At 35.4% G+C, this 24,604-nt stretch overlaps 1 protein-coding gene across 7 annotated transcripts in view; it reads left to right on the forward strand.

Moving 5' to 3' along the window:
• XRCC4 (X-ray repair cross complementing 4) overlaps positions 1-24,604 on the forward strand; it is a 368,161-nt gene that overhangs the window by 239,959 nt on the left and 103,598 nt on the right. The gene's annotated exons all lie outside the window — the stretch shown is intronic.

Below are 24,604 nucleotides of genomic sequence, written 5' to 3' on the forward strand. Positions count from 1 at the left end.
TTAAAGTCATCTCAACAGTGTTGTAGTGTAATCAGTTGGAGAGAGAGATCATTTATTCTAGTTATACAAATAATCACCAGCCACTCAAATCGTAGTAAAAATAAGGCAACAATTTTAATAAAATCTTTCTCTTATCTTCTTTCATTTTATTTGGATTATTAAGAAGTTTGCCTAGAAGTTTTGGGCCAAGTAAAAAAGTAGAGAGAGGTCATTTCTCTGTATTCTCTTGTCAAAATTAAACAATAGAAGTAGTGATGATGACTGAACAAAACACCTGATACTGTGTTGCGGACCCCTAGAAATTTTGCAAACTGAACAGAATCTGCATGAGTTTTGAAATCTATTTTCAGAGTTGAATTAAGTATTAGAATGATAACAAAAAGAGGTCATAAATCAAGTGGATATTTATTACAGCGTGCATCAGGTATCAGTGATTTGGCTGTGAGAACAAGGTAAAGACAAATAAATTATAATATAAAGGACAATTAGATTATCCAGGATGACAAGAAAAGTAAAATTAAAAAAGCAGCTGTTAGGGCCTCCCTGGTGGCGCAGTGGTTGAGAGTCTGCCTGCCGATGCAGGGGATACGGGTTCGTGCCCCGGTCTGGGAGGATCCCATATGCCGCGGAGCGGCTGGGCCCGTGAGCCATGGCCGCTGGGCCTGCGCATCCGGAGCCTGTGCTCCGCAACGGGAGAGGCCACAAGAGTGAGAGGCCCGCATACCGCAAAAAGAAAAAAAAAAAAAAAAAAAAAAAAAGCAGCTGTTGGTTTTAGTTCTTTTCCCAGAGCCAAGAAACTGGATTAGCTGATCACTAGATACTGAGAATTTCATTCCCACACCCTTCACAGCATTAGGCATTATCAAACTTTTTAATTCTGTAGGGAAAGAAGCCAAATACTGGCACTTCCCAAAACACTAGGGAAAACATTTTTTTAAATAGTGTTTTAGCCATATTCACTAGGCTTGCTCCCCTCCTCAGCATCTCCAAGTCACCTGAGGGCCGTGGAGCTCACAACCCCTCCCCAGACCTTCCTGGACTCTGACCCAAACCCTAGGTAAAATGAACCATGTCTACACCCCACTCAAAAATAGATTTGTAAACTCAGCCACTCAGGGAGGTCTAATTTCACATTTCATTTTGGCAGAGGGTTTTCTGGGATAATTGCCTCCAATACAGTCTAAACAACTTTGCTATTAATGGAAATCGAAGCAGAACTGAGAAGGAGATTAGAATTCATTTAGATGGCAATATTCTGTTTTGTTTTGTTTAATCAATGGTCCAAGAGAGCTTTCCCATTGATACAACTTTAAAAATACTTTAATCATATGCACAGTAACTATACTTGAATAATGGATGGCGCTTAGTCTAGGAAATCCTCTTTCTCCTTATTTCTGTGAGCGTAGTTTCATTTTTTTCCTGTATATATCATTTTTTCCTCTATATCCTATAAATATAATCAAGGTAATAGTATAATAGTATGATAACCTATAGGAACAGTACATATGCTAAAATTCACTTATAGAAAAAATTTATTTTAAATATTTTACAATTTCTACTTCTCATTTTACTGCAAAACAAAAGATTTCTATGATTATCCTAAAAATATACTTATCCCTTAGTTTTGTAATGAGATACCCAAGTGTTTCATGTACATTGGTAGTATCATCTGTTTACAGAGGCATATACCTTTCCATTGATTTTCAAGGAGTTTTCATAAGTTATGTCTGTCAGCTACTCTGTTAACAAAAAATATAGTTTTATGCTGTCTCTATCTCTCTGGTTTCTATCCACATCAACCTAAGCCTGGAAACCAGTCATTACAAAATTATTTAGTCTGCTAGTCTCTAGACAACAAATTATTTCAGTTAGTTACCATTTGACAATAATAGGGAAACTAAGCTGAAAAGTAATTACCAGTTTAATCAGCCAATATACCAATGTGAATTTTACAAAAGTCACAGTTGTACTTGGGATACTGTGTTAATTTATTTAGAATGTTAACAGGTCTTATCCTTGCCCCAGCCTAACAGATGTAAGAGAGAAACAGTAAGATGTCTGCATCAATGCTTCTTTTTTTTAAGTACATAAGATGGGGTTGGCTTTTGCTATCCCTGCAGCTTTTTGTGCAGCTAGAAGAAGGAAAATACAGTTTTTATTACTCTAGGAAGAATAAAGTATGCTCTAGTAAATGGGATCTATTTGACATGAGGTAGTCAACTTAAGGGGGTAAAGATTTTGATTGACTCAAGATAATATACCTACTGTCACGATTTAAATTCAAAAACAAACCCACTCTGTAAAAACAGACTAAAAATCACTTGAAAATAGAATTATTGGGAACTCACAAGATTGATTTGGTCCCGGGTCATCAACTATAATGGGATCTCTCCCCACTTTTTGCTACTTTCACAGATAAGATAGGAGCCCTTCAAGTGATTTTTTATGAAGTTGCTTCCTAGAACAATGTAGAACAGTATAGTCTTTCTTGACATGTAGGCATTTCCTATTCTATTCCCTACTACGATCTAATTCCAAAGTCAATATTCCCTTTTTGCAGTGAGGCTGGAAATGTTTCTGCCTCATAATCAAACTATCACATAGTTGAGCTTATTGTACTTTTAGAAATTGTGACTTTACTTGCTTTCAGCCAGATTCTCTTGTTACTAATAGGCAGTTTTCCTCCAAATTCCATTTTATTTATTCATGATAGAATCTGTGTCTAATTTTTTAAGTATGATTGAAATAAATTAAGTAATCTTTCTAACCAGGCGTGAGCCATTTCACATTTTATATTCTTTATGGGAAAATCCGTTTTGTATCTATATATTCTATTAATACCACGTTTTCCACTCTTCCATTTTGAACTACAATATGGTTTATTTCTTGAAGTTTGGCTTTGACAAGTGTAATTTTGTCATTGCATAACATGAGTTTTTAGTACTGTACATTTCATTTGGTCTTATAGCGAGTAATTCTTGCCAGAAAGCATCTCATAATCTATGTCTTAAAGAGTGTAGAAAGAAATAGAAAATCTTAAGAAGAAACATATTCAACATCCCTTGACAGTTTGAAACTAACAAGCCCCTTTCCTTAATCACTTTCCTCCATTACCAGAGGCTTGGTAAGGAACTCTTATTGCTATTCCATGGATATGTATTTCACAATTAACAATACACTGTATTTTTTTAATCAGTAGATTTTAAAAATAACTAACAGCATAACTCTGTATGTTAATCAGAGATGAAAAGCTCATCGTGAATATAGCTTGAAAATGCTCTTTCAGGGGAAAGATTGCTACCTGTTTTTAATTTGTATGTTTTGCTTATTGAGGAAAAATTACCATAAAGTAAAATTAAGGATTCTTAGTTGTATAGTGCTATGAATTTTGACAAACAAACAATAAAGCTAGGAAATATTTCCATCATCCCAAAAAGTGTCTTCACGCCTGTTTGTAGTCAATACCGTCTTCCCACACTCAGCCCTGGCAACACTGATCCATCCCAATTTTTGCTTTTTCTGGACTGTCATATAAAATCATGCAGTATGTAGCCATTTTTGAGTCTGTCTTCTTTCACGTAGCATAATGCCTTTGAGATTCTTCCATGCAGAACTGTGTCAATGTTTCATTGCTTTTAATAAGTAGCACTCCATGTGTGGCTGTATCATGATTATTTATCTATTCACCTTATAAATTCTCCCACTATTAATTATATTATTATTGTTATTATTATTTGGCTATTATTTTAAAGTACTTATTATGTGCCAAGTACCATGGCAAACTTTTTACGTAATTTGAATGATTTAATGCCGCAAATTATAGCACAGTGTTTTTTTTTTAACAACAGAGTCAGACTTCAGGTTTGACTCCTATCTCCTCCACTTATTAGTTTTATGGCCTTGGGCAAGTTACTTAACACCCTTTAATTTTACACAACTATGCAAAGGTGATGATAATAATACTACTTCACAGAGCTGTTGTAAAGATTAAATGGGTTAGTACCTATGAGTGTTTGACTCTTAGTGTTCAGTAAATATCAGTTATATTTTGTAGGAGTTAGTCCCCAATTTGAAGAGGAGACAAACTCAGAAAAGTTCAGACTTCCTCAAAATCACATGATAACTAAAGTGGAAGATCCAAGATTTTAATCCAGCTTTATCTGACTCCAAACTAGGTACCTCTTCCATGACAAGACATTATTTATTGTCAGATTGAAATCACTGGATCTTTCTCTGATATTATGGCAAACTAGACATTCTGAGAGATCCACTAAAATGTAAAATGCTGAATTATGAATATACATATTTTTTCTAGTGCACACAAAAATGAGATTAAAATTATAAGAATCTTCAAGACCAAAACAGCAAGCTGAAGCCAAAGCAGGCACCTTGCTACAAGCAGTAAACAAACTGAAAAACTGTGCTGCCCTGAGATAAACATGCTGATTGAATGCAGCCACTGAAAGACTACATTAGGCCCTGAGCACCCAGGAGTAGTACCCCCTGCTCTCATTAGAAATAAACACAAATCCTCTCTGGAGGAAGGTCCTCAGATTTTGCAAGGAACGAGTCATTTTAATATTATCAAACTTTTCTGGCAAAGTGAATGGGAGCACTCCCAACTCATTCTATAAAGCTAACATAACCTCAGTTCTGGAACCAAAAAAAAAAAGTAACAGCTCGACACAGAAAATTACAGACCCATATTATTCCTGAATATAGGTGGAAAAGAAAAATCCTGACTGGTATTAGAAAACTAAATCTAGCAATGCATATTTTAAGCATAAAAAATATATGATGAAAAAGTTGGGTTTATTTCCAGGAGGAATAATTATAATATATCACATTAGATAAAAGGAGAAAAAACATATGATCAACTCAATTGGTGCATAGAAACTTAATGAAATTCACCACCCAAACATAACATTTCCTTGAAAATTAGGATTTATAGGAATTTCCTTATGTACCTAACAAAAGCTCATGAGAAATAGCAGTGTTGTTTGTATTAGATAGATAATAGATAGATAGATAGATAGATAGATAGATAATGTGTGTACATACACAACTATAATATGTATACATATGTATATAAAATCACACAATATAATATTATACAACAGTGAAAATGAATGAGATGGAATCATAGTTACTTAATGTTGAGTGAAAGAAGCAAGTCACAGAAGGCTAGCCATAGTGTGATTCCATTTTTATAGAGCTCAAAAATAAAGTAGGATTTATACATTATTTAGGAATCTGTACATGTGTAATAAAACTCTCCTTTTATGGCAAAGGAATGATTGACACATAATATAGGTTACAGTTATAACTCTGTGGGGAAGCCAGGGGAGAAGGTTGGGGAAGGAGCATGTTGGATGTAACAATATTAGTAATTTGTATTCTTAAATTAAGCTGTAGCAATGCATTAGTTTGATTTATTATGATGATTTTTATATGTATTTATATAGTATGTATCAAATATTACATAAAACTATTTTTAAGTTATTGAAAACACTGAGTAATTTAAGGTAACAGGTTTGAGTTTTCCCGCTTGATGCTGGAGAGAAAGGGGAAGACACAGCAAATCAATCTGCCAGGACATTTTTGACTATGTAGTCAAACAATAAAAGAAAACCCGGGGGCTAAAGCATTAAAATACAGCTCAGTATTATGTCCCAAGGGCCCAGGTTATTTGAGAATACTTACAACTGTTTCTACCTCAGCCTTAAACTACAGCAGGGCTGGTTGGATACAATATTCTAGATGCCTTTGATGCTGTGTGCCCACCTCGTGTATAGTTTCCTAACCAAAGTGTTCCATAGAAGTAGACTTTGGCATGCTGATTTTCCTTGTTTTAAAGGGTCTCCTTGAAGAAGAAAATTAAACTCTTAAAAGGCTTTGCTGTTAACTAGAGAAGTCCATCTCTACTTGTCAGATGGTGCTCTGACACATGAAGAAAACAAGCAATCGATTATGTAAATAGGTAGACAGCTTTATGAAACACAGACTAGTGACCCTTGGAGCTCAGAGAGTCAATGTTGTAAAACATAGATGATTCCTGACAGCTTTTACATGGGTTTTGTTTATCTGCAATGAATCCATATATATTGAATCAACATTTAAACTATATGCAAAAGAAAACATTTGTAGTCGTTTAATACTGAGCTCACATTCTGAGGTACTGTACATGAATACTTACCCTAACAGTCATTAATTAGATCTATAGGAGTTGTATGGCCACTAAACATTTTATTTTCTGTTGAAGTAAAATCCTTTGAAAAGGAGAGGATATAATGTAAACTTTATTGGCACAATCTTTACTAATAAAATGTAGCAATAGACATCTGTCCCAAAGATATTTGACTGAACACATATAATCATCACTTACCTCACCACAAGGATAATATAGCAAAGCAGCAGAAGAAGAGTTTATATTTTAACATCTCAAAGTACCCATTTTTGTATTTTCCACTACTTCAGGATGGATAGTACCATATGGCTTCCACATAAGTGAACCTGTTACCAATAAACTAGGACCAATGTGTAATTACATTTTCAGTGATTCATCTGTGAAACACCCTGGGTTATTTTACATGGAAGCATCTGGTTCACATGTGTACAGTGGTTATTCTGTGGTGATTGACATCTGTATTCTTCTAATAAAGTCCCAGTCTCCCAGATGTGAGCCATTGCCTTCTTTCTTATACAGACAAAACCTGCGTTTGAAAAATCCTTACCTCAACCCTGAATATGAACACTTCAGCCTTCTACACACACACACACACACACACACACACACACACACACCACTTGCACTGTGACTAGAACATAATATAAATATTTCATGCAGTGTATTTCAATTGTTGAACAGATGTATGTGAGCACCTTTATCTCTTTCTATGTTTGTTTATACCATGACATCTGTTTTAGATTTTAAGCTCAAAGAGGGCAGTGACCATGTCAATTGACTATTATGCAGACAATGTCCAGTAAAGCATAATTCACTCTCAAATGTTTATTAAGTATTTGTCCATTAAGATGGTGATGTTAATGACTTTAAGGAAAAATAGAGCTTATAATCTGACTGTAAACACCTTTTTGTGCTTTAAGAAATATTTGCTGTAAATGGCCCTGCTTTCAATTACACACATTATAATTAACCAGGTAACATATAAAGCTATGTTGTTTTGAGCAGAATTAGTTTACTTTATGTTAGAATAATTCTGTAGTGATGCATGATATGAGATTTCAAAGAGGCAGAGTTCAGGTCAAGTTTCATGAAGGTGTAGAATTTTAGCTGAGCCTTCAAGATTAAGTAGAATGTGGGCATGTAATAATGAAGGAAAAGACATCTGAGGCAAAGAGAAAAAGGGAAAGAGGCACTGGTTAAAAGCATGGAGGAGGCCAGCAGGCCTGGGCTCAAGTCTTGCATTGGCCATTTATGAATTGTGAGAACTTGGGTGAGTTGCTCAAATATCTAAGCTTTTGGTTTCTCATCTGGAAAATAGAGACTATACAGGACATAAGATTATTGTGACAATTACATGAATCAGGAGTTTAACGCAGTATCTGGCATAAGGAAAACATTTAACAAGTGTTAGCTGTTGTTCTCAGTGATAGATTAGCAACTTTGAATAGACTTTCAACAGAATTTTGAATATTGAATTTGAGAAAAAACAAGACAGAGAGGGCAGCTTCAGACTGTGTTGGAAGATCTAAAACTTCCAGGTGGGATTCTTATTTGTACCAAGAAAGGTCAAGTTTCTCTTCTAAAAAAGTTATCTTTTTCCCTCTTAAATTATTCTCTTCAGTTACATATGTGGCAGAGTGACATCAGAGCATGATTATGTATGCTTGAATTAAAATATCAATATCTCAATGAATAAAAACTTTTCAATGAGTTGTCACCTTTGTTTTTTGTTTTTGTTTTTGTTTTTTGTACTTTTACTTATCCTCTGCACACGAGGCTCAGAAACATTGTCTGCTCTGACTCTCCCTGAATTCTGTGAAAAAAACTCTTTGCCTTATCTCCAAATTGATAATAACCATTTATTTCATGTGTAAGAAAGAGAGTTTGGCTCACACGTCAACTAGCAGACACAAAACACTTATCTTCTGTAATAGGTCAGATGACCTAATCTAATTTCCCCAAGAAAAATAAATAAAATTAGCAGTCAGTATATAATATTTATGAGGTCCACCTCTGAAGTCCAATAGCAAAACCTTTTGACTTAGAAGCAAAGTGAGGGTGGTCTTCAATGAGAAACATAAATAATTTCTAACTATTTTCTATGTTGGTAATATTTTATTTATTTTATTTTAATGAGTACTCTTCACTTTCCCAGGTTTTTGTTTTTGTTTTGTTTTTAATAAATTTATTTATTTATTTATTTTTGGCTGCATTGTATCTTCATTGCCACATGCAGGCTTTCTCTAGTAGCGGTGAGCAGGGGCCACTCTTCATTGTAGTGGCTTCTCTTGTTGCAGAGCATGGGCTCTAGGAGCATGGGCTTCAGTAGTTGTGGCTCATGGGCTCTAGAGTGCAGGCTCAGTAGTTGTGTCACACGGATTTAGTTGCTCCGTGGCATGTGGGATCTTCCCAGACCAGGGCTCGAACCCATGTCCCCTGCATCAGCAGGCGGATTCTTAACCACTGCACCACCAGGGAAGTCCCAGTTTCCCAGGTTTTAATCACTATTTTTTTCCAGGTTTATATATATTGTTACTGTGTTTGTTCTTAACATAGAATTTTCATCTAAAAATAATTTAATTTCCAGGTAGTTAAAATACATATATGCTACTTTCTTCGTTGTGAGCTGTACTTTTCCCCTTAGCATTCCTAAGAGTAAGAAATTTCAGGAACTATAGTCTTATAGTCAACCATTTTCATTTAGAATTAAATAGACCTGTTGTCTTAACATTACTTAGAAAGAGTATATTTAAGGATGTTCATTTAAATATAATTTACAACAAGTATTTAAATTATTTCTAGTATTTGTCTATGGATCAAGATTAGTTATAATTTTAAGGTAGCTCAGTGTGATGGAATACTATGAGGACATTAAAAATGATTATGTAGACCCATAATTGTTGACAAAGAGAGGTATTCCTCAATTAATTTTTAAGAAAAATATAATAAAAAGTACTTTTCATAGTAGTTATTTTAAAAAGACTTTGTATATATAATATCATGTATATAAATTCAGAAAAGATATACACTAAAATATCAACAAGTGAATGAATAGACAGAGGATAATCTTTATTTTATTCTATTTTGATGAAATTTTTGAAGTCTTTGTAATATACATATATATTACTTTATATACTCCCAAATAAATAATTTTTTTGTTGCTTGCATCTACTAGGATTGTTACAGGATTTTTGAATTTCTATATTTGAAATCTAAGTCTTCTTAAGAAATGATTAGGAAATGTCATTATTTCTTTTTACCAAATATTTAAGAAGTAACAATTTCATGCTAAGGAATTTTTTTTTTTTTTTTTTTTTTTTTTTTTTTTTTGCGGTATGCGGGCCTCTCACTGTTGTTGTGGCCTCTCCCGTTGCGGAGCACAGGCTCCGGACGCGCAGGCTCAGCGGCCATGGCTTACGGGCCCAGCCACTCCGCGGCACGTGGGATCTTCCCGGACCGGGGCACGAACCCGTGTCCCCTGCATTGGCAGGCGGACTCTCAACCACTGCGCCACCAGGGAAGCCCAGGAATATTTTTTTTATTATGATTCAACACCCAAAATAAGTTAAGGAGAGAAGGTTATACAGAAAATTTAGATTCATAACTTTGGATGAAACCTAAAAGTTGCACTAGTCTCTTCTATCCTGAAAATACAATACTAGAATTTTGGACCTACAGGGGAAATTCAGATGTGGAAATAGCCTTTTAACCCCATCCCACCTAAATGTTGGATATTTGGATTGGGTTTGTCTGGATAGTGTCTATCATTATTTTAATAAAATTCTCATGAGTATAAATAAATGTTTCCCTTAAGTATTCAGTGTTCTGATACAGCAATCAATTCCATTTTCTTTATGAGAAAAGTTGCTTAAGGAAAGAAAACAGTCATTGCTATTGTGAGTAAAAATTACTTTTAATCGTTAATAATCAAGTATCTCTTCAAGAGTTATGGGAAATTACCATGTAGTAAACATCAAAATCTGTAACATGTTTATTTTTATGTGTACAACTGCAAATACAAATAAGCCTTCCATAAGCACAGATGTGTTCCTGACATCTAGATTTGGAAAGTAAAATATTTTTTTAATCTTATAAATCAATACTTTGTACATACTTCATCACACATGTTATATTTAATTATTCAAATACATTTTTGTTCAACTGGACTGTGAGATTTTCAGAGTCTGGGATTATGTTTTATTTGTTGATCTCAGAAGCTGGCACAGTGCCTTATACTGAGAAAATATTGCTTGAAGTAAGAAGTGTATGAAAAACAGATTTTTACAATTATGTTGACCACTAGTTCTCATCATTAATACTTTCTAATAGTTTGTCTATATCATAGGCTAAATAGTCTTAGTGGAATGATCTGAGAAAATCTATTATTTATAACATTTCTAAAAAATGTATCCTGAGTTTGTTTAAAAACAAACTCTATTAAGAACAATTCTTTCCTAAGTTGTAAATCTCCTATATGTGGTTAAACTATACAAAGATAAGCATGGTTCCTGCCTTCTGGAAACTTAACACTCTTAAAAATGGAATTTTTAAGTGGTCCTTCTAGTCACTTCCAAAGTTCTTAGTTATAGAAAAGTGTCCAGTGATAGATTAGGAAATGTCAAATATCTTTCTTCTTTTGCAGTATGATAAGCGGGCCTATTTTTACAGAAAGCAGTAAAAGAATGCACTGTAGACAGCAATTTAAATGAATTAAGATTTAAGATTTTCTCTGATTACCAATCCACAGAGGCCTAGTAACATTTTGAGGGGACTTTGGAGGTTATATATATTTTAAGGGAAATTATGATCAGACTGTAGAATCTAGCTGAATATTTTCCATGCATGGTTATAGCCTGTTCAATTTTCATGGTTGTCTTTTGGAGCTGCATGTGAATTTATGGGTGACAGCTTTCCTAATTCCAAACAACTGTTAGAATTTCTTGGTTTAACATTTAATTTCTGTTTATGGTTTCTGATTTTTGAAATCTGATTATTCTTCTTCATTGGTCATTGAAGGTGAGATTGTTGGTGGTAATTCTGTGTTGCTAACAGGGGTCACATTTCTTCTCAGAATAAAGGATGTATGGAGATGAAGATTTTATTTCACTTCTGACTTTTACTTGCATTAGTAATGAAAGTGTGATTGCTTCTTACTGTTGTTGTTTCTCAATAACCAGATAGAAGAGGTTTAAATTAACTAACACTCCTAAAGCTTAAGTAATAATAATAATAACTTAATGAAACTTAAGTTAATAGAAAATCCAACTAACTAGATCCTTCTAGTAGTTGAGTTCTGAGTGTGTGTTTATTTAGAAGTTGACCAGCATTTGCTAGTGAGGCTTTTAGCCATGAGGATTGAAACACCATTCATTTAACCATAGATCTCCCTTCCCAAACATTCCAGTGAAGTGGAGTATAACTAAACTAATGGTATTGTGTGAACTTGTAAGCATATAAATTTATAAACATCCAGAACTACTTGGAAAAGTAAATAATTTAAGTTACTTAATAATGGAAAGTGAGCTAACTAGTGGCCAGCAAAAGTTGTCAGAAATTAAAATTTCCTTGCTGAAGTATAAATTTTATGTGATTGCATTTCTAAAAATCTATATAGTTGCCCTTCTGATCTGGAATGGTTTTTATTCTGTGTAAATTGTATATGAAACTAGCTATAGCTTTTTCATACTCAGCTCTTAGAGAAAAAAGGCAAACACCCTCAATAAGACACTTCTTAGTCAGTTTCAGTGCACATAGTTCATTATTCTAGGAATTGTGCCAGATTCTGAAAGAAACAGTAATTCTAAATCATAGTCCTTGTTCTCTGATTGCTTACAATGTAAGTGACAAAGATGTGCAGAATTAAAGTCTGAGGTTGATATTCCTTCCTTTGAGAAGTGGTTTCTATATCCCCTCCCCTTGTATCTAGGTGGGCTTTTGACTCTTTTGTAAACAATAGAATGCAGGAGAAGTGATGCTCTGTGATTTCCAGAGAGGCTAAGTCAACAAAGGCACCTCATGCTTACAGCCCTAAGCTTTCATGTAAAAAGTCTGACTATCCTAGGCTGCCAGGCTGTAAGGAAGCCAAGCCACTGAAGAGTCTCCAGGAGCCAGTCCTATTCTTTCAAGGCTCCCAGCCAAGCACCAGATATGAGTGAATGAGCTTTTCAGAGGATTCCAGCTCCCAGCCATCATGTCAGCCCCAGTTTTTCTGGTATCCCCAGTTAAGGCCCTGATACCATGGCGCGATGACAGACCATCCTCACTGTGCCCTGTGAGATTCATGGAAAGTATGAGCATAATAAAATTGTCATTGTTTTGTGCCACTAAGTTTAGGGTCGTTTATTACACAGCAATAGGTATAGGAACAAAGAGCTGCTTGATTTAAGATGTACTATGGGAGAATAGGAGATGATTAATTCCTCTGCCTAGGAGGGTTTCCCAGAAGCAGTGACATCTGAACTTGGCTTTTAATGATGAGTAGGAGCCTGCTAAGTAAAGAAGGCAGGAGAAAGAGTCCTCAAGCTGAGGGAACTGTATGGAAAAGTATGGCAATGAAGACAGAATGATGCATTTGGTGGATGACAAGAAGTTTGGTGTGGAAGAGCATTGGATAGCTAGAACCAGAAAGGCAGACATGAAGCTAGAAATTTTGTGATTTTTTTTTTGTTTTTTGTTTTTTTTGCTATGCCAAGGGAGTTTCAACTACAGCCTTGTAGGAGTACAAAGTAATAATCAGACTTGTGTTGTAGAAAACATTTGCAGCAGTTGGAAGATGGGCTGAAGGAGAAAACAATAAAACGCAAGGAGAAATGTCAATAATTGTACAGTTCAGGGCTTCCCTGGTGGTGCAGTGGTTGAGAGTGCACCTGCCGATGCAGGGGACACGGGTTCGTGCCCCGGTCCAGGAAGATCCCACGTGCCGCAGACCGGCTGGGCCCGTGAGCCATGGCCGCTGAGCCTGCGCGTCCGGAGCCTGTGTTCCGCAGTGGGAGAGGCCCCAGCAGTGAGAGGCCCGCGTACCGCAAAAAAAAAAAAAAAAAAAAAAAAAATTGTACAGTTCAGATGGCAGATGATCAAAGCTGAGATATATAGCTTTCTTATAGTAGCAAAATAAGATCAGTTAGGTAACAGTGGTTATTTAAATTGCTGATCAGTTATTTACTGAATGTGTCTGTTCCAGCCTTAATAATTAAGTGCTACAGCCAGTCCAGCATTTTGGCAAATCAAAACAATGCCTTTACAAAACACTGATCTCATTACATTTGTTAATGATAGTTCAGTGCCATGTAAAATCTTCCTCCACTATGAATTTTGGAGAATTATGACTAAATAATACTATTTTTACATTTTTTAAGACATAGATTGCAATGGGACATTTAAAGGAATGAGACCAAACTGTACCAGTTAATACACTAATGGAACCATATGTGACACTTACTCTACTCCCTCAAAATAAACATTAGTTCAGTAAAAAATCTTGAAAAAAAATGGTAATTTATGTAATCATAAAGATATCACAATGAGAAAGGTATATGGTGCACTTAGTAAAGATAGTTATCTAAACATAACACACAACTGCAGTCAACAGCTTTTTGTGTGGATTGGATTGTAGTTTAGCAGTGATATTTGAACTTTTTTTGAAATCATAGTACCATACATGTAATAAACTTTTCCAGGGCAAAAAGGTTAGATAGGTCTTTCTCCAGTCATTCTGAGCATATAGACTGAATCCTCCATGGCTTATACTGCCTTATCTCACAGTGACTTGCCACCAGTTGTGAGGTATAGTGATTTGTTTTAAAAACATTCTATACAACTTGGTTTTACTTTACACTTTGGTTATATTTTTAAAGTCAACTGAAAAATTTAATCTTTTTAATTAAAAATCAAAATCCACAGAATTTTGTAGATTGTTTCCATCTGCCTTCTTGCAGTGCTCTGACTCCTTTCTGGCATGTTTCTTTAAGACAGAACATCTCCCAGAATTTGAGCAGAGACTGTCTTTACATTTGCCAATAATACCACATTGAGTTAGTATGCTTTGTGAAGAGATGTTTTTTTTTTGTTCATTTTATGTATCAGTTATATGATACTCATTTTATCTAAAAGTTATATGATGTTGGTGGTGTTACAAAGTAGTCTGTCTTCTTTAAAATGTCTGGCTGCCACATGATCCTTGGTCAACCATTCCATGTAAAGCTAGGAAAATATTCAGGAAGGATTTGGGGCAGACTGATACTCAACAAATCAAAAGGGAAAGAGATAGGTAGGCCACAGCACAGGATGGCACTGATGAGAGGTTTGCTGCTTTGTGAGCCAAGGAATTAATTAGAGTGGGTAATTTTGAGAACACTAAGAATCAAGTCCACTAGCTAGGACTAAAGTAATGGAAAAATCTGTTAATTAAAATAGAAACTGAATTCTCTTACTATAAAACAAAAGACAGTGGAGCTTTAAAAGAGAGAGAGAGAGAGAGAGAGAGAGAGAGAGAGAAGGCAAGGGAGGAGAAGGAGAAGCCTAACAAAGCGGAGTATTTATTTGCCAGGAAACTACATTCATTCTTATTAATTTACAGGTCAAAAAAAAATTACCAGTGAAAAAATTCACCAAGTAGTTCCCTGAAGAGAAAAAGCAAGTGCTTTTCAAGTGTTAAAAAGGAGGTTTACTGGTGGTTAGGCTAATTAAGGATTAAAACTCCATTCTGAATAGGACAGAATGAGTCCATCATCAGTACATAATTAGTTAAAAAAAAAAGTCCCATTGTTTATTGGTCCAGAATAAGTGTGAGCAATTGTTTAGGTTCAGTTTGGGTCTGGTGTATGAAGGTCACTGAAAGTGCGTGGTCTGGACAGACTGCAATAATTTGCAGGACCAGTGTAAAATGAAAATGCAGAGCCCTTTTGTTCAAAATTATTAAGAATTTCAGGACAGTGACAACAGACCATTAAAGCAGTGATGAGGCCCCTCTAAGCTTGTGGCCTTGTGTGACTGACAGCACAGTAACACACCCATGAAGGTAGCATTGTCTGTGGTTCTTTAATAGCCTCACTCGTTAGAGCTGTCATAGTGAAACAGTCTCTGTGTTATCCCCTAGACAAGGGTTGTAGTTAGTGTGTGTTCAGGGCAGCTCAGCCGCTCAGGGTTACCTCTGCCTTGGACCATTTGTTTGTTCCCTTTGTATCCCAAGCATCTTGCACAGTCTCTGACCCTTGGTAAGCACTCAGTAAATAGTAGACACGGTAGGTGATGGATGATGTAGTTGACAGCCTATCTCAATGATTCTGGTTCAGTTCATCTCTAGATATGGAGCCCCAGTGTGGATTCTTTTGAGTTTCAGGTCATATTGCACAGACCTTGCAGATGCCTCCTCCAGCCAGCTTGAAGGTTTCTTTTAGCTCTGGGCCTTGTGGGTCCTGCTCTTTCTCAAAGCCTGTTTCTCTGTTAAATGATCCTGAAACATTTAAACTGATAGATTAGAGTAACAGTTGAGCCCTAACCAAGTTAAGGCTGGAGCGGTAGGCAGAATAATGCGTTCCCCACCCACTGCCGCCAAAAAAGGATGTCAAAGTCTTAATTCCTGGAACCTGAGACTGTGTTAGAGCACATGGCAAAAGGACATTAAGGTTGCAGATGGATTAAAGTTGCTAATTAGCTGACCATAAAAGTAGCTAAATTATCCTAGATTATCCGGGTGGGTGCATTGTATCACAAAGGAAGAGAGAGGCAGAAGGAGAGTCAGAGAAAGATGTGACAAAGGAAGCCGGCTCAGAGTGATGTGATGTGAGAAGGTATCCACCTGCCATTGCTGGCTTTGAAGATGTAGCCTCTGGAAGTTTCTCCGCTAGAGCTTCCAGAGAGGAGCACAGCTCTGCCAACACCTGCATTTTAGCCCAGTGAGACGTGGGTCAGATTGCCGACCTCCAGAACTGTAAGATAATGAATTTGTGTTGTTTTAAGCTGCTATGTTATGGTAATTTGTTACAGCAGCAGCAGGAAACCAACAGCTGGTTCCACATTGTGGTGAAACTATCACTCCTGGTCCCTGGTTCATTAGAAGTCACTAACCTCCATGGCTGGGTATTATTTTCTGCCCATTCTTTTTCCACTTCTCTTGGTAGCCTGAAGTAGAATTCTTTTTTTTTTTTTTCTGTGTTTTTTTTCTCTTCATTGGACCACTACATTTTTGGGTTCACGCTAGTAGATATTGTATTCTCAGGAAAGCAAGCAATGCAGGCTGTTCTAGAAATACTCGTTTCTTGGGATATTAGTAATTGAGAGATAGTGAGAAAAGAGGCTTTGACTGCCAAATTCATTTGTAAAACTGAGGATAAACAAGCTATTTTTTTCTTAAAGCACTTTAAAAAGATATAATCTGTATATAAATTTTTTTTTTTAATCTCAACTGTTTAAAAGACTATCCAGCAAAAATTATCCCTGGCCTTCAGCCCAAGCTCCTCTCTCCAGAGTCAGCCATTGCTGGTTTCTTGTGAATCCTTCCAGAGATACTCTGATATTCTATATACATATAAATGCACACATACACACACACATATAAATTTGTACATATATGTGTGTGTGTGTGTGTGTATATATATATATATATACACACACTCTAATTTTCTACACACACTCTCCTGCACCTTGCTTTTGTTTTACTTAATAATTTAACAAGTTTATGGAATGACTTTAATAGCTTTAAATGTATAATATGCACATGAAACACTTAGAGGACTTAATGGAGAAAAATAATTACTTTCCAAACATTTTAGACTGCAGATTTTATTTTTTAGAGTGTCTCATGGAATTACTTTTTCAGACACACTGCACAGCACCAACTTGCCTTCCTCTGCAGTAGAAATAAGAATTAGTGACTCCCATATACTGGTATAGTAAGAAGGGTATGGATTTCGGAGTGAGGGAAATCTAGGCTAATACCCTGGCTTCATTGTTGACTTGCCTGCCTGCTCACATTCATGTTTATTGGCTGTGTGGCTTTGGGCAGGTTGCTTAACTTTATTGAGGCTTCTTGTTAATACTGTCTACTTCATTCATTCAATCATTTGTTCATTAATTAATACATGCAATCATTGGAACGTTTATGAGCCAGGTCGTATAAAGCAGAGTCATTCTACTTGAAAAGCTTCTAATCTAGTGAGGGAGGCTTCATTTGTAACACACCAAGTAGCAAAGAGCAATGGCCTGTCTTAAAAGTAAAGTTGTGGAAAATCATTTTTTATTAAGATGACAGTTTTCTGCTTTTATAGGCACAGATCACCAGTAGCAAATGTCACCTATACCGTTTCAAAACTTGCAAGGGATACAAGAAGTTTAACATAGGGTTTTTCGGGTATTGAGTTTTTAAAGCATGTATGGGCTTTGATATTGCTGATCTAATGAATTATCACAGTAATGTTACTTATCTAAATAAAGTAGAGTAAGAATGACAAAATCTTCCAATTTATTATTATGAAATTCCTACATAAATTCTGGCATCCCTGTGGATTATGGACATATTGATCCTAATGTTTGTAACTTTAAATGTTAACTTGGATAAAACTAGAGAATCTTATTTTCAAACCCATAATATGAATATTTTACAGGGAAATTTTATAATTATTCTTTCCCAATATCTATAAAGCATGTAAGTGAATTTTAACATTGTGTATTTACTCTTCATAAGTCTCTATTCTATGTTTTATTCAAAATTACTTATTTCAAAAGCCTATTTCTATTTTATTCTTTTTCTTGATAAAGTTAAACAGCAAAAGAATATTCATTAGAAAAAAAATATAGGAATTTAGTTGAAAATAACTAACGCAATTTATTTATTTGCCATTTTGGTTGCCAGAAAGAAAGTTTCAACTTTTTTTCATTTTCTCAGACTAGTGAAATGCTGTTCTAGGCCTATTGAATTCCAGACAATGTTTGGAATTCACTTGTTTTACTGAATCCTGATGACTTCAGTCTGTTAATTTATTTAGGAGATGCTTTTGGTTTTTATATAGTCAACTAGAAATGTGTAGCTATTTTCCCATTTATTCAAAGTTCAAATATTTTTTTAAATACTAAAATTTAATTTGAAAATACAGTGGTAATGTTGGTGATGTCAAATCTTTAAGCCCATTATTTATAACTTTTCCATTTAAAAGATATTTCTCTAATTGAGTTTGTTCCATAATGAGAACTCTGTTAAGGCCAGTTCGATAGCTGTCTAGTTATTTAATAGTAACAAGTACATAATACTTTGACTTGGCTGTTTTTGTGGTCATTTTGATGAAGGTTTGATTTGTTACATCCTAAAAAACAAACCATTAGATATTTGGCTTTTATTATTACCATTTGGTAATAATATTCGGGTCTGTTTCTCTCCTAATACATTGCCCTTACCTCATCTCTTGCCACACATCTGACCTCTACCCCAGTCCCAGGGGAAAGTCAGAGGTGAGGTGGGTAGATGCCAGGGAAGTTGCTAGTAAAACAAAGCTCTCTTTCTCTCTCTCTTTCTGTCTCTCTGTCTCTGTCTCTCTGTCTCTTTCTCTCTCTCCCACTCTGTCTGTCTATCTATCTATATACATATATATATATATATAATTATTTTATCATAATGTGAGAGAAAGAGCTACTTACGAATGCTTTGCTTTGGTTGCCAGGCAGGAGTTGACCATTAACCATTTTGCTAGATTTTTGCTCTGACGGCTGCAGTCCAAGGGTTTAAGACTTTCTTCCTCCCAAAAGAAAACATTCCCTGTTCTTCTTGTCTGTAACGAATCACAAGCATAGCAGCATCCTTCCAGCTTATTCTTCTCAGCTCCAGATAATTCTTAGTGGGTGAAAATAATTTACCTAATATGTGTTTACAGATTCAGCAGTCAAAGTTGTATAGAAAGCCAGCATTTGGGTGGCAAATGGGAGTACCACAGCTGTGGGCACACAAAATAAACTTGGTTCTTGGTTGCCACAACAACTCTCTTCCCTGGTTCTCCCCATATCTCTTGAATCATTCTATTTCAGTCTCCTTTTATTCATTTCTCTCTCTTGCCATCTGCCCCTGTAATTTTAACATTTCCCAGGATTCTATATTAAACGTTTTTTCTCTGGTAGACTCTCTCTGGGAGTTTCTTCAACTCATTTGAAGATCTCTTCAACTCATTTGTCTTTAGTGGCCAGTAGTAATGGCAGTGACTGCTATCTCTGTACATGTAGTCCAGTCATCTCTCCTGAGCTCTACATCTATACAAGCATTTACCTACTCAACATCTATCTCCATTTAGATATCCTGCGGTCACTTCAGAGTCACCCATTATACCTGAAATGGAACCCTTTATGCATAGTCCTCAACCTGCCCCTTCTGTAAAACCATCTTCACAATTGCCAAAGTTACAAGACTCAGAAATCTGAGAGCATTGTCTTGGAAGAGCAAACAAGATCCAGAACTATTATGTACATACACAGATACACACACACACACACACACAATCAGTGTTCAAAGAGTAATATTTATATAGTTTTGCATGTTTTTGACTTTAAGTAAATAGAATCATATTGTGTATTATTTTGTGCCTTGCTTTTTTGTTCACCCATCATGTTTGAGATTCGTGCATGTGTGTAGCTGCATCATAGTCCATGGTGTGAAAATTCTATAATTTACTTGCCCATCCTGTGAAGAGACATTTGGGTAGTTTTCAGTTTTTCACTATTATAAATAATGCACCTGTGAACATTTGTGCACATATATCCTGACACACATATGCAAATATTTCCCGGAGTATGTAACTAGAAGTGGAATTCCTAGTTATAAGTACATAAATCTTCATGTACCTGGACAGTTATTGCCAAATTGTTATGTAAAGTAGTTTCAAATGTTTACACTCCAGCCAGTAGTAATTCATCTTGTCATTTCATGTTCTCTGTGATCTTTGCTATTGTTGGACATTTTCGTTTTTGCTAATCTAGTATAAAATACTTCATACTGGTTTTCATTTGCACTTCTTTGGTTTCTAATGAAGTTGAGCTAGTTATCATATGCTTATTTGCCTTCACTGTTCCCTCTTCTTGGAAGTTCTTGAAGTCTTTGGCATATATTTTTTAATAATGTTGGGTTTTAAAAAATTGTAGTAATTCTTTAGATAATCCTTTGTTAATAGCATATGTTGCAGTATTTCCTCTCAGTTTGTGACTTGTCTTTTCATTGTCTTTAAGATGTCTATTGATGAATAGGAGTACTTACTTCTAATGCTTCTTATGTAATTGAATTTATCTATCTTTACCTTTATGGTTTCACTTTCCACCTTAAAAAAAACTTTCTATCCTAAGATCCTAAAGAAATTCTCCTCTGTTTTCTTCTAAATGCTTTAAAATTTTGCCTTTTCTCATTTAAATGTTTAATTCACCTGGAATTGAATTGTATGTGTAGGTAGAGATATAGTTAAGCCACATACAAATTGACTTTTGGTTTTTGACTTTAGAACCATTGTTTGTGTCATAGTCAAAGGAAAATGATTTTTCAAGTGTCACAGTGCCATCAATCATTACACCTTTTCCTGGACCTCTCAGTCTGCTCAAACTGGCACCTTGACATTTTTCAGAAATATTATTTTCAGAATATGTTATAAAATGCAAGTAATTCACTCCAAACAATACTAATGATTCTCATTTAAATAAGAAAAGATTGATACTCCAGCCATGGTAATACTAATATTAAACGTGGCTGAGAAAATGCCTTTACAAAATGAGCCAATAACTGGAAATAATCATTTTAAAAGATGTCGGTAATTTAACTCTCAGAAAGTTAGAAGTCAATCATTCCTTCTAACATTTAGAGAAACTTTGCCAGGATGAGATATTTCTTTTGACAAATCTAACTTCTGATCTACACTATTTACTTTTAATTAGATGGTGGTAATGCAATTTTGATTCAGGTTATAGAGTGTGTGTGTGTGTGTGTGTTTTAATGCAGTGTGAAATCAAGTAATAAAACATAAAACTCTCTGCAAATTATTGAGACCATAAGCCATTTTTTAATAAGGCTGTCATCATCTGGAGAAGTTTCATTTATTCACTTTATTTAAAAAGTCCTTATACTTTAGCCTTTAACTCTACAAAGACTATTTCTTATTCTGTCATTAACCTTTCCTTTTTAATTCACCTTTTTTCATTTATTCCACAGGTATTTATTGAGAGCCTGTATTTTGCAAAGTAGTCTATTTGAGTATAACTGTCTCAGAATTTAGGGACTGAAAGAACTTCCAAGATCATTTATAGTAACCCTAACTTTCTACAGCTTAAATCAAGACAGAGATCCAGAAAGGTGCTGCCACCTGACCAAAATCTTAATGTGGTGAAGCATAAATAAAGATCGCCTAAGCTTGGATTCAGGATTCTTCCTTTTGAACCATGTTGTCCATAAAAACTATCTAAAAGTCTACTTGAATCCTATATACTGATTTAATGTTTATAGAAATTCCTAAAGGGATATATCACTGTGAACAAATTATATTACACAGTCGTTGCCTTAAAGCTACTTATAAAATGTTTAGGGTAAAAAAACATATTTGAAAAAAAATTAGAGAAAGTAAAAAGTTTAACTGAAAGATTCCTGAGGGCAGAAATTATGTGTTACCTTTATCAAATTTGTTATATTTTCCTAACACAATGAGCTGATCATAGTACATACTTAAATATTGATTAAAGGAAAAACTAGTATTGAAATATTGGATGCAGACATTTGGTACTTTAAATGATTAGAGAACATGAAAATCAGCTTCAATGTGGAAAGTTAAAAAAAAAAAAAGGAAAAAGAAAAAAAGTCTTCATGGAAGATTTAGAATTTAAAATGGGCCATAACTAGTGCTTGTAACTTAATTAGAAAGCGAGGAACTCCCAAGTTTCAAATTGCTTGTTTAGCTCACTTTCTATTAAGACTTCAGGTACAGGTTCTCTGAGTTATTTGCTTTCAGATTTCACCTATAAGCGTGAATGCTTGGAATAAGCATGCTCGTGAAAAAATAATATGATAAATATACTAAGATATAGGTATAAGGTTATTGATCGTTGTGTTGTTTATAAGAGCATTAAGAAATGGAACCAACCCAAACAGTCATCAGTGTATTCTTAGTACAAACAAATTAAAATTAATGATGAGTATAGATCTGAATATATTTTTCAACATGCAGAGACATTTCTAATATATTTTAGAGTAAAGACATCAAGCTGAAAAATTATATGTATAATCTCATGTTTGTAAAAAAAAAAAGACATGAAAATACAAATGATGCAAAGTAGGATGATGGACATTTTAATTTTCTTTATGTTTTTCAGGAGTTTTATAAAGTCTTACAATAAACATTTATTACTTATAAAAATGATTAAACTATTTTTTTGGCTGTGGGGAGAGTTCTAAATTTACTCTGTTGACTTGCCACAGATATGAAAGCTGTACAACAATGATCTCCATTCATGGAACAGCTTTCATTGAGCACCTATTATGTACTAGACACTAAGAACAAAAGAGTCAAAATCTATATCTTAGGCTCCCCGTAACTTTAGAAGGAGATGGGAATCTTAAATGGAGAACCAGGGATCTATTCCCTTCAGATTTGTAACTTCACAGTGGTCCTTTTGTCATATGCTGATTTTTTTTTTTTTTTTTTTTTTTTTTTTTTTTTGCGGTATGCGGGCCTCTCACTGTTGTGGCCTCTCCCGTTGCGGAGCACAGGCTCCGGACGTGCAGGCTCAGCGTCCATGGCTCACGGGCCTAGCCGCTCCGCGGCATGTGGGATCTTCCCGGACCGGGGCACGAACCCGTGTCCCCTGCATCGGCAGGCGGACTCTCAACCACTGCGCCACCAGGGAAGCCCCTGATTTTTTTTTTAACTAAATTGATCACTCTTTCTGTTCTGGTTGTACAGTGTCTAGACGATGAATGAAATTACAAAGGTTTTTCCATATCTGGCTTTTTAATGGAAATAATTCAATTCTCTCTTTTGCAAGGAGGAAAAAAAGCAATTCTAAGATGTATAATTTGTTTTGAGTTGACATTGAAAACTTATACATGTAATAATTATACTTCTGTACTGTATCATTTTCTCCTTCTATGGAATATATTTTTAGATATTTAATTACATGTTACAGTAATTATTTCAGTATTTATTGTTAATTTTAACATTGAAACTCCCAGAGGGTAGTACTTGTCATCTTGACAATGCATTAATGCGTAGCACCTCCGCATTCCTGTGAGGGTTATGTTATCTTAACTTGGCTTGCTCAGGATAAGATAGAACATGTCCCAGGCCTAGTAGCAGCCAACCAAGGTTAATTGTATGCAGTCATGAGGCCAAGGAGGACCCTGTGGTGGATTCATTTTTAATAATCTGTGCAACTAAGTATGGGTGCAGGCTTTTGGAAGTACTCATAATCTAAACATAACATTTGGGGATCTTTAGTTGATTAGTCTTTTAAATTAAAGAAACTATTAGCAGGAGCTCTTTTGTAATTTATGCAATATTAGGAGCTAATAATAGTAGTTTCCAAATGTTTTGTGGGAATTTACAAGCATTTTCATTTATAACATCTCATTTAATCTTTAGACCACCTCTGAGGTGAGAGAACAGAAGTCCAGTTAGGTTAAATGACTTGCCTAAAGTCACATGGCTAATAAGAAATAGACCTGGATTTAAACCCTATGTGTCCTGACTTCAAGTCCTATTCTTTTTGTGTATGTGGGTGGCTGTGTTGGGTCTTTGTTTCTCTGCGCAGGCTTTCTCTAGTTGCGTCGAGCAGGAGCTGCTCTTCGTTGTGGTGCACGGGCTTCTCATTGCGGTGGCTTCTCTTGTTGCGGAGCATGGGCTCACGGGCTTCAGTAGTTGTGGCATGCGGGCTCAGTAGTTGTGGCTCATGGGCTCTAGAGCACAGGCTCAGTAGTTGTGGCACACGGGCTTAGTCGTTCTGCGGCATGTGGGATCTTCCCAGACCAGGGGTCAAACCCATGTCCCCTGCCTTGGCAGGTGGTTTCTTAACCACTCACCCACCAGGGAGGTCCCTCAAGTCCTATTCTTTTTTAGCTGTGCCAAACTGCTATGATGCTTCTGCCTTTGTAGTTGGAAATATGGGTATTTTACTGAGTATTACTGGGTTGATTCAGACAAGCTTTATACAAGGTTATAAATATACATTCCTAAGGTCTTCTTCTGATTGAGCTTTGTTACCCTCCAGCTCACCATTTTTGAAACACCAATTATCTGTTAGTGATCATGCCTTTTATCCTAGGACTCAGAGAACATTTACATAAATATAGAGATCAGTCCATTCATTTAGTAACTACAGTACTGAAACTGAATAAATTCACTTACTAAATGAAGATATGTAGATTCAGTAAATGAATATGGACCAACAGCATTTCATCAACAACTGTAAAAACAT

This window comes from Mesoplodon bidens (assembly GCF_964165515.1).
Source record: "Mesoplodon bidens genome assembly, chromosome: 4".
Classification (NCBI taxonomy): Eukaryota; Metazoa; Chordata; class Mammalia; order Artiodactyla; family Ziphiidae; genus Mesoplodon; species Mesoplodon bidens.